This window comes from Rattus rattus, chromosome 4 (assembly GCF_011064425.1).
Source record: "Rattus rattus isolate New Zealand chromosome 4, Rrattus_CSIRO_v1, whole genome shotgun sequence".
NCBI lineage: Eukaryota > Metazoa > Chordata > Mammalia > Rodentia > Muridae > Rattus > Rattus rattus.
This window is the reverse complement of record NC_046157.1, coordinates 131,085,631-131,096,951: the sequence shown is the minus strand read 5'-3', so window position 1 is coordinate 131,096,951 and position 11,321 is coordinate 131,085,631.

Sequence of the window (11,321 nt, the reverse complement as noted above, 5' to 3'; positions counted from 1 at the left end):
TTCTATATTATTAGTATCTGTCTAGGATGGAACACCATCTTTGTCTCTACTCGACTTATAAGAAACAGCCTCTTTACTCACTGTCCTTAAAGACATCGAGAATCTCTGATAGAAATTGAAACCTTCGGAAGCTTTGTTATAAGCTCTTATTTGTAAAGGAATCAAATGGAGTAGGAAGAAATTTCATAAAGCAAAATGGTGGCAGAAATTAATACCCAATACATTTCCAATACATGGTTTCCTGGTGACTCCTTTACCTGTTGAAGGCTACTTGACTAACAGCAGGGTTGAGGTTTTAGAAGACAAGTTACTGCCACAGGAAGAGAGCATTGCAGGTAACCTGTTATACACATGTTATGTCTATGTGCACATCAGAGTGCACATACGAGCTCAGAGACCTTAACAACCTCCTGCCAACTCCGAAGACCTGAGTAAGCTCAAGACAGACAAAACGCCAGCATGGAGGAAGGCATAGGGCTACAAAGTCCCATCCCCAGTCAAGGCATTTGCTCCTGAGAGAGGGAGTCAGTTTTATTTAATGGAATGACAGACATGGTATTTGTTGACCATATTCCATAATAGGTCAGGAATAGTTGGCCAACACAAACTGGACTTCATAGATTTTGTTTGTTTTTCTTTTAAAAGAGAGATGTAGATAAGTAGGTGACAGATGAGTAGATCACATGATGTTCAATGGGTAGGGGCCTTTGATGGCTTCTGGGAGCAAAGCTGAGAAAGGAGGGCGAACATGACCAGTCCCTATGCTACAAAATACTAAAAGAACAAATAAAAACATTATTTTAAAAAGAAGAGTGTTGAATATAAGACCCCCAATTCCTAGCTAACATGAACAAATGAATCTGAATGTCATTTAGATTCAGTGGTTTGGGGCTTTATGAAGAAACAAACCCTATCCATTTTCATCGAAAGTACTACTTGTATAAGAGGTGCCACATATCTGCCTGTCCTGTCCTCAGAGGGTAGCCAGGGTAATATTTTCACAGTCAGTCTTTCTTTTTCACTTGCATGAAATTTTCGATGGCTTTTTAGGTATTAGAGTTGAGAAAAACATGTCTTCAAGTGCTTTGATCCCATCCTAGATCTGGCCTTCTTGACACTGTCCTTACCTGCCCCTCTCTCATTTGCATTCTGTTCTCCAACCTCTGACCTCATTTTCTCCCATGCTTCCTAGCCTTTGTCCTACCAGCAGGATTTTGCTGCATCTGTCTGATCCCTGGCCTGAAAGCTTTCCAGGGAGGCTTGCCACAGTCACAGTGTCTTGGGGAAGGACTTTTAGAAGAGTGAGGAGAGGATTTTCAATGGTTTTAATGACTTTGATTTTTCCCTCTCTGTAACATGTAGAGTCACTGACCCTTTCTGTAGAGGAGAGGGTCAGTCCTGTGACGTTAATAATAAAACAGCCAGCAGATGGAAGACAATGGGGTATTGGTCCATTTGATTAATCGTCCATTTTATGTATGGATTTTTTTTTGTATGTGTGTCTATAATGAGTAGGAATTCTGAGATTTAGGGAATGAAGAGCATGATTAACATCTGAGACAGGGCCTAGACTAAAGGCTGTTCACTGAGCCTCAGTATACCTACTGAGCTTATGTATACCTTATGAGCTTATGTGGCTTGGAGATGTCCCCACAGTTCACATGTGGCAATTTAATCCCCAGTAGATAGTGTTAAGGCAGGGCGATCTTAAAGACACAGGCAGACCTCTTATATGGATTGCTGAGAGAGTTGGCTCAGTAATAATGAGAATGGAATTATTACTAATGTGATGCGTTTACCTGTGATACCAGCTCCTAGGAGGCAGAGATAGGGGCCTTGGGAGAGCCATCCTAGCCTAAACTATACAGTAAGATCCTGTCTCAAATAATAATAAGGTGCTAGGCTCCTCCTGCTTTCTTAGCCATTAATGTGATGTCATTTTATGATGCAGAAGGAGGCACTTGCTGGTTGTGGTCCTTCGATTGTGAATTCAGCTTCTAGAGTCACAAGCCAAGGAAACGTCCCTTGCTGGTAAATTGCCTTCTCTGTGCTATTCTGTTAGAACAGCATAGTGTATTAATAGATTAACACATTCAGGTTGCAGGTGCTGCTGTAGGAAGGCATCAGAGAAGAGAAGGGAACGAGGAACATGAAGAACAACATACACACAGACCCTTCAGAAGCATCCTCGACAAAGCTCAGCCAGGGCAGACAGGCTCTTCTTTTCCTGGCAATAATGCATCTGAAATGCATTATTCAGAAAAGACAATATTACCAAAGTCAACATGGATGGTGACAAGTTTGCCTTGTTGCAGAAGGGGAGAAAAAAAGCACCGTGGAAGTGCTTCAAGTAAATGAAAATGGATCCAGTTCATAATCAAGTAAAAATGTTATGGGTCCAGAGCCAGAGAATATTCTTATAGTGGGCTTTTTTCAGCACCCTAAATTTAACCAGATGGAATGCTTTTTAAAGCACCACCCTAGTCAAGCTTTGGAAGCGAAGAATTTGTCTTTTAATGGTAAATTTGCATTCCATCAAAAGATGGAACACATCATCCCCAGCTTACTTATTACCCAGAAATAAGTTATAATTTAATTTATTTTGCTTTATGGTCTATGATGAATACCTAGATTTCAGAAAATTTATTTCAGACATGACCAAGTGGAAGTATATAAACAACATGGATTGAGACACATTAAAAATGTGAACGCCATTCCTGGTATACTGAAAGCCATGTAACCACAAATTCTTGTTGGTTTTAATATGAATATCCTATTTCACAAACCCCAAATACCAAGGTTAAAGAGAGAATACTCACTACCCTGAATGTGGAAAAATTAATGCAGCTGAATTATTAGTAAGGGAGGATCTAGTTGCTGAAATGCAAATAGGTCAACACCGAGTTAACACAATCCAACAGGGAACCATGGGGTCTGTCAAAGATTCTTGGTTTGGAAATAGTCCCACATGCTACTGAAATAGCATCTTGATTTTCTGATAGCTCCAACAAGTGGAAGCCATTGAGTTGGAATTAGTGCCCATGTTGCCCTAATTTCTGCACAATAGACTATGCATTTGTCAGCCGGCAGTTAGGTTGCTGTGGACATCTGTTGGTAATAGGAGTAAAGATGCAATTTTAACAATCAACAAATATCTATTGAATGCTAACTATGTATCAAACTCTGCGGTAGGCCCTGGGAATTTGGGAGGTGATAGACAAGAAAAGGAAGTAAGACATGTTCTTAATTCTCCTGGCATGAAGCCTGGTGAACGCTCCAGACAGGGAACCATTGTGGATGTGATTCAGGATGGAGACGTACTAAGGGCACAGAGGCCCAAGTACAGCTACTGCTGCTCAACTGACCAGAAGTGAGGTGATGCTGGCCAGAGGAGATGTTTGAGTGAGACCTTTGTGAGTGATCTAGCCTTTGCCACACAAGATGGAGGCAGGAGAAGGAGCATCCAGGTTCCAGAAGAACTCGAGAGGCCAGGAGTTTCAACAACTTACCAAAGAATTACCAGTCAGTTGTATTGGATGTGTCAGAGTATACAAGAAAGAAAACAGTATTGAATGTGGCCCTCTCTTAACTTTAGGTTACTCTTATGAGTTGTCATAAAGGGGTGTCTTATAAACAAGAGGAATTTATTTCCCATAGTGCTTGGGGCTAAGAATCTGCACTCGAGGGCTCATGTAGTCTTATGAAGAATGTCTCCATCACAGCCTACCAGCCCTTGCTATATCCTACATAATAGAAAGAGGAATAGAGATTTGCCTCAGACCATTTACATGAGGGCATTAACCCATCTCACAGACTCTACTCTTCTGTTCTAATTACTTTCCAAAGACCCCATCTCCTAATATAGTCATATCAGAAAAGATTGTAGTAGATGAACTTTGGAGACACACAATCATTTAGTTTAGAGTCAAACCCTGACACAACCCATTGGGCATACAGACATTACTATTTCTAGCTCACAGATGACAGGAAGCAGAGACACAGCAAAGTTCAAGCTAACTAATATCATTTAGCTCAGGGCTGTTCTCACAGCTTTTAAAAAATTAAAAAGAAAACTTTTTTTGAGATGTTTATAGGTGTTTTGTCTTCATGTTTTCTTGTGCACCACATCTGTGTGGTGCTTGAGGAGGTCTGAAGGCAGCACAAGACCCCCTGGAACTACATTTATTGAAGGAAATGAGTCTCCATGTGGCTGCTGAACCCAGGTCTTCTGGAAAAACAGCAACTACTGTTAACTGGTAAGCCACTCTCCAGTTGCTCCCCTCTCCCTCCTACCCCTATAACTTCATTTTTAAGTGTTTTTATTTATTTATTTGTCTGTTTGTTTGTTTGTTTATTTATTTCTTTTTGAAACAGAATCTCAGGCTGACCTTGAGTTCACTAAGTTGCTGAAAATAAGTTCAGATTTCTGATTCTCCTGTCTCTGCCTCCTGAGTGCTAGGATTGCAGCCTGGACTATTTTGTCCCATTCATATGGTTCTTGAGATTGAACTCAAAGAACGTGAGGCAAGCATCTATCCACTGACCCCTATCCCCAGGCCCTATAGCTTCAGTTTTAAAATCATGAACAGTATTATAGTTAGGACACAGCTGAGCTTTACTCAACAATGTCAAAACCCTAGTTCGGGAGGACATGCTACTTCACGAAGAATGTTCGTATTGGAGGTGAAATGGTGAGTCATCAGGTACTTGGGCGTGAGCTATTCATTACGTCTGCTTTCACCTTCTCTCACCAGCACTGCTTGTTCGCTCATTTCACTTTTGAATGTCTGCTTCCGTCTACCACGTACCGTGAGAGAAATCTTACGACATGGTAGCTCACACTTTCTAATCTTAGATAATAGAGACAGGAGAATTAGGAGTTCAAAGTCATCCTCATAGACATCGTGAGTTCAAGGCTAGCCTGGGCTACATGGAATCCTGTCTCAAAAGCAAAGCAAGCAACCAGAGTAATTTCAGCTTGTGACATGGAAGAGAGACTGGGAGGTGAGAAAGGTCTGTGGGCAAAGAGCCACGGAAGGACTTGTCACAGGTAAGAGGAGAGATGAGCCAGTGAGATGACTCAGTGGGACGGGCGCCAACCCGAGGGCCTGAGTTCAATCCTCTAGAATCTCATGGCAGAAGGAAAGAACGATGCTGTCGGTGATCCTCTGACCTCCATGAGCAAGATGCCCCTTGCACTCCCATCCCAGATAAGTAAATGTAATAAAGATGTTTAACCAGAGGAAAGAGGAAAGGACTTCTTTTTTTTTTTTTTTTTGTATGAAGGAAATGAGGCAAAGTCTTTTGATTTACCAGTTAGAAATCAAAGTACAGTGAGGTAAACAGACTAGAGGATATAAATTATGTAAGCCAGGCATGATGGTTAAGGACTCTGATCTCAGTTATGCAGGAAAAACACAAATTCAAAGCCTGGTTGCTACAGAGAGAGTTCAAGGCCAGCCTGTGCAACTTTGTGTAATTCTGTCTCCAGATGGAGAATAACACGAGGGCCAGGGATATAGCTCATAGGCAAAGAGCTTGTCTAGCATGTGTAAAGTATTGGGTTCAAACTCCCCCCAACTACTAAAGAGTAAATGAGTTAAATTATAATGAACTCTTAAATAAAAATAGCTTAAGGAGGTCAGGACAAGAGGAGGTGTTCATGGAGAAAATATTAGAAGTCACCCTATTCCGTGGTCAGGATAGTAGGAAAGACGCTCTGTGGGAAGAATTACTGACTTGTCCTGGAAGGAGAGCAGAAGGCTGTCCATGCTGTCCATAAGATGAAGCGCACTGACCTCCCGTTGCTGCTGCTGACCTTTGAAGTTCCGCAGGATAAATTGCACTTACTACCAACAAAAGCACCAACTCCAGACTCCAGGTAATTAACGGGCTCTGATGCCTTATCAGCGCTATTTATCTGGACAGTCTAGTTAGACTAATATGATTTTGAGGCTATCTAGAAGTTTGAATGACTATATGACTATGTTCCATTCTGATAGTTAACGTTAATATAAATTCTTCTATCGGACAATTACTCATCCAGATGTTCTAATTTTTTTCACTAAGTATATAATTATTTATCTACAGTAGTGTGCACTGAAGAGAAAAACAGAAACTTTTTTTTTTTTTTTTTAAGAAATTTCCATCTCTGTTTCTAGCTGATTAGGTCCCCCCTCTACCCCTGAGCACCAGCAGAAGTCCTTGTTTGTAGATGCACAGAAGAGACTTGGGCACTATCTGGAAATCATGTAAGACAGAAACAATGCACTAATATAATTCATATTTTTATAATGTGTAATTTAAATTCGATTATAATTTTGCCCCATTTCAACTTGAGATGATACATAATTAATAAAATAAAAGCAATTAAGAAAAATTGTTTTAAAAAGCAAGACCTTTTCTTGCTGTGTTTCTGGAATATTTCAGTAAGCATGTCAACAACAACAAATATGTTAATTATGTCACCTACAAGTGGGGTAAAATACATGCAATTAGCTTAAGATTCGGTTAAAACATGTTGTAGTTATATGACCATTCTAAGAAATTATAATGTCTTCCATTTGAGTCATTGTGTTATAATCTAATTGTTATTAGCAGTAAAGCTGAAAGAAAAAAGTTCAAAATTACATGAAGAGGGAAAAATAAAGTGTGTTTCCATGAGTCTGGATTCCACAAGCAGTTTCAAAGCAAGATGAAGTAACATCAAAGGAAGAACTGCTTTTGTTTCTAGAGTCTGTGGCAGAAGGCCATGCCCATCAGTTGTAGAGCCCCTGGGGAGTGTGCTGAGGCAGGATGGTCCTTGGGTGTGATCCACTCCCCTGGGCAGGATGGTCCTTGGGTGTGATCCACTCCCGTGGGCAGGATGGTCCTTGGGTGTGGTCCACTCCCCTGGGGAGTGCGCTGAGGCAGGATGGTGTGTGGGTGTGGGGCATTAGTGGGACATTGTCTCCCACATTTCTATTTTCACAAGCTCCCTCCTGAATCTGTGTAATGAATGGGGAGGACCCTGTGTAGTCAGATAAGTATATGTTGACTCTCAGGTCTGCCCCAAGTGTCTGGAGTATGGGGTGGGGGGTAGAAAAAGCCAGCTTTGTTCATTTCACCTGGTGGAGTGATTTTGCTCCTCGGGCCCAGGTCCGGGTCCTGGGATGGTCTCAATCTTGATTGAATCTGGCCCAGGACCTTGGGTTCTGTTTTAGGCCCACGTGCTTGCTTTCTCAGGGAACTGCCTGTCTAGAACATTCCTGACATATCCCTCTGCTTTAGTGCTCTATCTGGAACACAGCACATATAAGGGTATTTCTTTTTAGCACCTCTTCCTTCTTTAGTCTAATGTATGTCTTTGTTTTCTAAGATAAGAAAGTATTTCTTGACTGACATAACTAGCTTTGGTAAGGACAAATGATTTTTTTGACCAACAACAAACAAAAAGTAAAGGGAAAATAAGGTCTTTATTTTATGTGTCTGACTTCACACATGTATTGGTCAATCTTTTCATCTTCTTTGAAAGGGTTCCCCTCTACTTTTCCAGTATACCTTTTCTGTAAGTTGAATATTTGGTAAAAACTCATTTTTTCAAGTGTAGCTGTGGAAGAATCTTTCTTTCTTTTTTATTCCTTCCTCCCTCCAACCCCCGTTCTGTCTGAAGCTAAGTTTTCTCAGTTTTGAGACTTTAATATGATCATTAAGTGCACCAGTTGCTCTATTCTGTGCTGCTAATTGAGCGTACATTTGTTTCCTGTTATCTTTACGAGCCCTTACGAGTTTAATTTGGTTGCATCAATCAGTTTTTTCAAAACTCCTTTAATGTCATGTTCTAAGATGTCTGTGCTTCCTAACACACTCATTAAATCCAATTCTAAGTTGTGCTTCCCAAGAGCACAAGCCAACTGTTTGTCTCAAGAGTTCACCCCTAGGCTTTCCCTGGTTTTCTTTACCACTTGAACAACTTCCACCCAACTGTAGGCTTTGCTAGAAGTTTCTCTGATTAGCCTGCTCACTCGTCTTTCTCATCCTTCAGACTCTCGTGAAAGCAGGCGTGCAGCTACCTGACATGTCATATTCACTGAGCGCCATTCAATGTTGTTCGGAGCTCTTCTATGCTTTTGTCAAGCCTGTGGAGGGCAGTTTGATTCCTCTTCGAAATAGCATGTCTTTCATATTTAAATATGAAATTAAAGCATATCTTCTAAATACAGAATATTCTAGGTACTGTCAACCATTAGATTCACTTGTTATAAATACTTTGATTGAACCTTTTTGAAAGTCTGGGTCCCAAGTCCCTGTGTTACTTTATGGTATAGCTTGGTCCATATTGGTGTTAACACTGGAAGAGAAAAAATATCCAACTGACTTTAGTGGAGAGATTAAAGTTTTATCTTTCAATGTCCCAGGAACTTGGAGACCAACTCATTGTAAAAAAAAAATGATGTGCAAATTATCAGTAAGCAAGGCTAGTTATCAGAGAAATTAAAACAAAACAAAACAAAACAAAACAACAACAACAAAACAAACCTTGAGAGCAGAGCATTTTATAATCTTATCTTAAGCTAGAAATAGTGACTCTCCAAATGTTAGCCAGAACTATATCACTTGTTGGTAGGGCTATAAAGTGGTACATTCTTGTTGGGAAACAAAAACAAATTAATAAATAGAGTATTTGAACCATTCTCAGCATTCAGGTAAGAGAAATTGTCACACACGCTAACAGACAGATGTCTGTTGGGCTTGTATAAGATCCTTATGCAGTTTTGTCACAAACAATGAATTCATTGTGGTATTAAATGGAAAGAACTCAAGTGAATAGCAAATATCCACATATTTCATACATTGTATGAACTGTTCATACAATGATACAATGTTTGAAATGTCCATTAAATGAAATATTCATACAATGTGTAAAATGTTGATGCAATAAAATATTACTTAGCAATTAAAATAATAAGCTAGTTATTCACATAATGTGGATGAATGTCAATACCTTTTGTCACCAGAGAGGAACCTGATGGAAGTGTAAATAGCATTCAGTGTGTGCATAGCTCAAGGACAGGAGAAGCTCTCCAGTGACAGGCTCAGGATCGTGGCATGTATGGGGAGGGTGCGGTGACCACATGAATTCTCTGGGTGAGGAACTTTGATCCTGGGATGTGGGACTCTTCATTTCTCTCACACTTCACTGAATCATACTTATGAATACTTTCCCCTATTCAAATAAGCAGCGACTTTCTCGGTGAAATAGCAGTCCATGCTTCCACGAGAGCCGGTGGAGCAGAGGGTCAGTATAAGAAACACTCCATTCCAAAGACAGCAATAGAGGAAAAACATCGGAAATTCAGAATGGAAGTGTAAGAGCCTTGAAAGACTGCACAAAGATTTACTAGATGGAGAAGCAATCTGGATACACCGTCCATCATGCAGGCTTAGCTAAAGCAAGACCCCAAACAAGAGAAACAGAGGCAGGCAAGAGGAGGTCAAACTGTCCCCACTTGCACATGACAGGATTCATTACTATAAAGACTCCAAAGATCCTACCAGAACACTCTTTTACCTGAGCACTTTCATCAAAGTGTACCAGTATACAACATCTGTAGTAAAACTCTGGTAGCTATATATCAATAATGCATCACCAAATAGGAAATCTGGGAGGCATTCCATTTACCATTCCAAGACAAATTAAAGAAATTAACAACAAAAATGAATGTAGCACTAAACCTAAGGAGATGAAAGTCTTTACAATGGAAACGTCAAAGGACAGAACGAAGTACTGAAGAAGACACTAAAAGGAGGAAAAGGCTGCTTATGCTAACAGATCACAGTTCATACTGTGAAAATGACTACATTACACGAGTAATCTACATACTCAATCCACCTCCCACTCTAATCCCATAATTAAAACAAAACAAAACAAAACAACAACAAAACCCCAAAACCAGTCAGATAGAAGCACAAAAACCTTATCCAGAAGACCAGTGCTGGAGGGACCACAGTACCCGATCTCCTATTATGAAACCATAGAAACAAACACTATGGTACCAGCAGACATATAAAAACAGAAAGTGGCAAAGATGACCCATAATTAAACACACACAGTTACAGCTAATTTTTGGCAAAGCAGTAAAACATAAATATACAGACAAACAACAAAAAACAAGAACAAAACCAAAACCAATACCAATGACAGCTTCTTTAACAAATGGTGCTAGAAAACTGGATTTCCATTTGTAGGCAGAATGAAATTAGATACATAGATATTCCCTTGAAAAGAAATTTCAATCACGTGAGACCTAAAAGTTTACAAGCGCTAGAGGAAAAACGGGCAAAACATTTCAAGGTATGGGCATAAGTAGGACAGTCCTGACATAGATTCCAACAGTATGGGAAATAACGTCAAGAACTGATACATGGGATTATATGAAATTATAAACTTATATAGCAAAAAATGATCACTAGAGTTAAAAGTAGCTTATATAACGGGGAAAAACAATTGGCAACATATACAGGATTAATAACCAGGGAATAATGAGCTATAAAAATTAAACGGCAAAAAGCTACAATCTAACTAAACATACATGGACAAATGAACTGAATAGGCAGATCTCAAAAGAAGAAATGTAAATAAATACCCCAAAGGATGAGCACTGCTGCCACCAGGACAACGTATATTAAAACTTGAGATTCTATATCGCACATAAGAATGATTTTCACTAAGAAAACAAATGGCAGCAAATGCTGGTGAGCATGTGGGGAAGGAGGAATTCTGTTCCCAGTTGGTGGGAATTTAATTTGAGGGGCTACTAGGGAAATAGGTATGAGGTTCCTAAAATATTGAAAATAGAAAAACTCGAGGACAACGCTATGCCACCCTTAGGTATATGACTGAAGGGCTGTAGGTTGGAGAACCACCGAGAGGTGCTTGCATAGCCATGTTCTCATGCTCATCACCGTGCCAGTGGCTTAGGGAACCTCATAGATGAGGCAGAAAGAAGCCAGGGTAAAAGGAAGTCTGACGTGTGACAAAAGCAAACCATGGGTAATGGCAGCATCCATAGACATGTTAACATGGAAAGAGGAAAATCTCACAGGTCCCCTCCGCTACACAAAGAACTAAAGGCAACTATTGGCCTCTAACCAAAGTGGTCAGTCCTGAAAAAGTACGCACACAAACAACAAAAAGAACTCAGCCAGCTTATATATTTGTCTAGAAATGTATAAGCAGCAAAAGTAATGAAGGAAAAAGCTGACCAGTTTGATGAGGGCCATGGGATGAGCAGACGGGACGGGATGGGCTACAGGAAGGGAGAGAAGGGAGGAGTGATTAA